This window comes from Papaver somniferum, unplaced genomic scaffold (assembly GCF_003573695.1).
Source record: "Papaver somniferum cultivar HN1 unplaced genomic scaffold, ASM357369v1 unplaced-scaffold_114, whole genome shotgun sequence".
NCBI lineage: Eukaryota > Viridiplantae > Streptophyta > Magnoliopsida > Ranunculales > Papaveraceae > Papaver > Papaver somniferum.
This window is the reverse complement of record NW_020620381.1, coordinates 4,807,221-4,812,452: the sequence shown is the minus strand read 5'-3', so window position 1 is coordinate 4,812,452 and position 5,232 is coordinate 4,807,221. Positions and strand designations below refer to the sequence as shown.

The following is a 5,232-nucleotide window of genomic DNA, read 5'->3' as shown; positions in this document are numbered from 1 at the left end:
GGGGTTTAGCAACTCAGATTCGCAACAGCTTAGTGGATGTTGCGAATTTTCTGTTGCTAATTTCATTTGCAAAACTTTCGCAACAGGTTGAAACAGTTACGAAAATCGAACTGTTTCATTCTGTTGCGATTTGAAACTAAATCCAGTTATACGCGTACTAAAAACCCGTGTGACTGCCTACACCTTGTGGCTGACTCGGTCAGTTTTCTATTCAGCCCATTCAGAACAAAACTGACTCGGCAAAGAGATTTTATTCTCACTTCACTTCACTTTCTTCTTCTTTGTTTCTCTCTCAACAAAACCCTAGCTCTGCTCTGCGGCCGCCTTCACTCACCACCACCACCACCACTGAATCTCTTCTCTTTCACTCTCTATATACTAAAAGATTGTTGAATCTTTAGATTTGATCTCTCTAAGTAAAAACCCTAACACCGCTGTTGAGGACGATTTGAATCACAAAGAAAACTGCAGTTGAGGAGTTATTCGATATTATAAGGTTAGTGTTTTCTTAAAACCCAAATATTTATTAGAACCCCTAGTTTGATTTGGCTGATTAATTTGATTTAGTGTATGTCTCTTTGTTGCAGTGTGGTTAGGGTTTTCAATCTCGAGGAGTCATCTTCATCAAACCATACTTGGTAAGAAACAAGAAAGTTTTAATTTTCGAGTCTCTTTGATTATAGGTTCTGGAGATTTTTTATTATCATGTTTTAGAGATGGGTTTTTTTTTATGACTTGATTCTGATTTTTTGATGATGATACTTCAATCTCAGATTTTTGTTGCTTCTCCTATGGATTACACCCCCACTGTAAGTGTAAACCTTTCTTATCTTTCTATAAGTGCTTCGCTAATAATCATTGTAATCCTGTTTTTTCTGTAATTTGTATTCTGAACACAATTTCAGTGTGGGTATATAAAAGGAAAGTGTTATTAATTTCATTATCGGTGACTCCATGTCTAATATTTTTAGGTTAATTACTTAGTTTCTTCCTTGCTATGGGCTAAATCTGGTTGTATATGGTCGTATTCTCTTCACTTATTGGGTATATATGAAGAACCATTTGGTTAATTAGCTATCCTGCTTCTACCTTCAGTTAGAGTCGTTTGATTTGATTCACTTGACCTTGTATGGGTTATCCGGTCTTGTTCAGGTGGCATCAAAAGAGGTTCAAGAAGAGAGAGATTGTTGAGTAAGTTTGTGGAACATGAGTGTGAAAAAATTGACTGGATTATGGAGCTATACATACGGTAATATCCGTTCAAGATTTTTTATTATTCACTCGTCATTTATTGACAACTAAAAGTTGTATCATAAATTCCTACTTCATTTTAAATTGTTATAAGCTAGAAGTTGCATCTCGAGATATGTGTTTGACATTTCCTGAAATGACTTAACGGGCTTCCAACAACTTTTAATATTTTGCAAATATTCCGATAGAGTTAAAGCAAAGACGGAAAGAATGAGAGGTCTCTCACTTTTCATATCTTTCGGGTTTTTTTTATTGCATGATAGCAACATGATATTATCTACCTTTAAGTCAAACATATTGTAACCATGTTTCTTCTGCTTGAAATATCACAGATGGATGAGGATGAGCAACGACTGAAAACTGGAATCTGGATTGTACACTCTTCAGTCAATTGTGATCTTGCTTTCAGGTCAGTTGAACACATATCCAGTTCATTGTCTAGAATGTAAAGCCATAACTGCTGAATTTGTGTTTTATTTATTGAGGAAGTAATGAAATAAGTTTGAAGAAAATTATTTGTTTCGGAGTGCATTTTTCCTATGTACGTAACTTGATCTCTCCAATTTGGAAAACTGAAACTAATCTATCATGTATATTTCATTGCCATCGGCTATATTTGGATCTGAACTTAACTAGTCTAACTGTCTCTTTTTGTACAAAAATATGTTATTGTTTGAATATTGTTTAGCTCAGTTTGAATTTTATCTCCAAGGAATAAGTTTGGATGCATAATATGTTTCTTCAATAATATGATAACTTCTAATTTCACATGCCCTGTTTGGTATCCAAGTGAGCATAACACATACGCAGATGTATATAAGTGCTTCGAAGAAATCTAGGGCGCAAAACAGGAAGTGTTCTCACGCTGGATCCTAACAGCTCGTTTAACTCAATTAAGAGCCGCTGTTCTCCAGCCCCATACTATCAGACTTGTATCTTTTAAAGAGGAGATACTGGTTTGACATCTACAAGGTTGTATTTCTATACTCAACTATTTAAATGTTCTTTCTTTCTAGTGACTTGCGTAATTATTCCCTTTGTATGTCTGGGCTTTTCTTTCCCTCTTGTTTATGTGCATAACATTGACAATATCTCGTTAGTTAGTTGTCATGTGCTAACAATTCATGTGAGTATTTCCATTCTCACCTTTCAAATTACCTAGCTCTTCTATGAAATTTGTGGAGACTATCATAACATGCATCTCTTATGTATCCCTATGCAGGGAACATCTGATGAAGTTGTCGACTGTTCACATGGGAAGCAATTTTGGGAATTGTGTAAAGAGAAGTATGAACCTCTATGTTGTCCTGTGCTAACAATTTATGTGAGTCTTTCCATTCTCACCTTTCAAATTACCTAGCTCTTCAATAAAATTTGTGGAGACTATCATAACATGCATCTCTTTTGTATCCCTATGCAGGGAACATCTGATGAAGTTGTTGACTGTTCACATGGGAAGCAATTTTGGGAATTATGTAAAGAGAAGTATGAACCTCTATTCTGAGTACATTGGGCACCTCAAGAAGTTTGTTCATAGATATTTTTTATTTAAAAAAAGTCCTTACTTTAAGCATGTAATACTTTTCCATGACATCTAGGTAGAACTGTAGTTCTAAATGTCAAAAAAGGCAAACAAAATCTCATTATAATTATATCAGTTCCAGTTCTAGATTTCAATGACCATCCCTTGTTTTCTTTATCATATTTGTTTACCTTTTTTGCTGAATTACAGATCACTAAGACTGCTGGATTTTCAGGTAGTTGGTTCTAAATATTGGCCCTTGATTTCAAGGTACAAGGCATGTTGGACCTTGATTTCAAGGTACAGGGCAAGTGCTAGTGAAGAAACTCATATTTGCGTCTCCCATTTGCGTGGCTCAACAACAAGAAATAAACACTTTATTGTGAGTGTTTTACTGATCTCTTTGGTCTGAGTTCAAGAAATTTAGTTAATTGAAGTAGTAAGGCTTCCACCTTTGACTGTGTCCAGGTTTGCTATGAACACATCGCGGAGAAAGGGAATGAATGCCTCCAGTCCATAAGCCACCATTGTACCACAAGTCCATTCCACTACCACCTGTTGTTGCTTTGGTTTGCTAATTTGGTTTCAAATTGCGAGTTCATGATCAGGTGCATATGTTCACTATTAGCGAATATCAAATACTGGTTTTTGAAACCCATTCTTATGAAGATTCTAATTTAGCTTTACCCTTGCCCTAAATTTATATGATTATGTTGGAAAAAGCAAAAGCTACATTAGAGGTTGTTGATGCGTTAAGAAGTTGAGCTGTTGCAATGAAGGTTATGCAAAAATAAAAGTAAGTAGATGCTCCTCCTGCCTCTATCTCTCTCTGAGAGTATCTTTTTATGTCGTTTCACGAAAGTTGATGCCACCCTCTGTTGCTCGCACATATATGTCAGTATCATTACACTCTCTTTTTGGTGCCTTTTAAAGACTAAGAAAATTTTTGCATGTGCGAAAGTGGATGCACTTAATTCAGGAACTGCAAAGTAACATAGATGGCCCTTCACCTAGTTCTGCACGCTCCAGGCCTTCATATCACTTTGTTATCATCTCTGTGTTGTTCTTACTGACGTGGTGCTTGGTGTTGAGGGTTAGGCATTCACATGTATGGCAAGTAAAACGATAGTGTTCTCATTTTGCACATTGAATACTAATAGTAAATTGGTTCATTGTTTTGTTGTAGATTTTTAGCAGCTTCAGTGAAAGTGGGCGTGCCACATCTAGCTAGCACATTGCTCTTGCTGGTTCCTCCAGTAGAAATGCCTCACAACCCATGGTGACAACTTAAACTTCAACCTTTGGGCGTACCTCATGCATCAGAAATGTTCACCTAGGTAGTTGGTTTCCTTAGTTCCAAAGAATGTGAGAGTTCTTTTTTATTTGAATCGTTTTGTAAGAACCTTGGTTTTATATGGTTTTTATGGTGTGCTTCATATATTTTGTGTACGAGTTCATCATGGTGAATTAACTCTAAGAACACTATCTTTAAACTGATATTGATTAATTTGATTTCAAATGAACAGGAGAAACTTGATTTTGCTACAGGGAACTCTAAGGCTAAGTCCTATGGGCTAGATATCTAGATGCTAGATTGTCCATCCACGTCAGCATGGGAAACCTCCTAAGTCCTATGGGGTGGCGAATCTAGCAGCGAAACGCTAATCAATGCAGCGTCTGACGCTGAACAGTGCAGCGTCCAAGGTAACGCTGAACCGAGCAGTGTTTGACTTGGTCATCTAGGTTGAAACGCTGCACCGAGCAGCGTTTGACTTGGTCAAGGAAAACGTTTATCTTCACAAAAGATCGACTTCTTCCCCATTTTCATCTGTTTTCACATCTCACTCTCAAACTACCGAAAAATGCATGTCCATGGAAATGAGTTGTAGAAGTTTTTTTTCAAATTCCTTTTGTGGGTTTGTTCTCCATTGAATGCTTGATCGTTTGAGAGTATTTTCACTCAATTCCGTCCACGAAATTCATTGAGGTAATGATTTAAAATTTTAGATTTTTTTTTCTTGATTTTTGGTTATGATGAAAATTTGATGAAATTGATGATTGATAGTTGATACAATGCATGACTTAGATGATATGTTTGCGTGATTTGAAATGATATGTGACTGAAATTAATTTTTACAAATTTTTAGGTTTAATTTTATTATTTGTGATGAACAAAAATGAAATTTTGATAATTTGATAATTAGTTTGATGAAAATGAATGATATTGATAATTTAGTTTGTATGGATGAATGATATTGATAATTTAGTTTTGTATGGATGAATTGATAATTTAGTTTGTATGGATGAAAATAATGATAATGATATTTTTTTTCATGTTTATTATTGATTGTAGTATGAGTGTGGATGATGCGTTAGATGCTTTGGAAGTAGTATCGTCAAAGAATTGTAATAACCATGTATATCAAGATGTTTATAAACAAAACTCTCGCAAAATTATC

The 5,232-nt window shown here is 35.4% G+C and overlaps 1 long non-coding RNA gene across 1 annotated transcript; it reads left to right on the top strand.

Moving 5' to 3' along the window:
* The first annotated feature begins 2,366 nt into the window (after positions 1–2,366).
* LOC113328835 lies at positions 2,367–2,733 on the top strand. Its single transcript, XR_003349588.1, has 3 exons — positions 2,367–2,377; positions 2,474–2,575; positions 2,672–2,733. It is a non-coding gene; the product is annotated as an uncharacterized LOC113328835 (long non-coding RNA).
* The last annotated feature ends 2,499 nt before the right edge of the window (positions 2,734–5,232 follow it).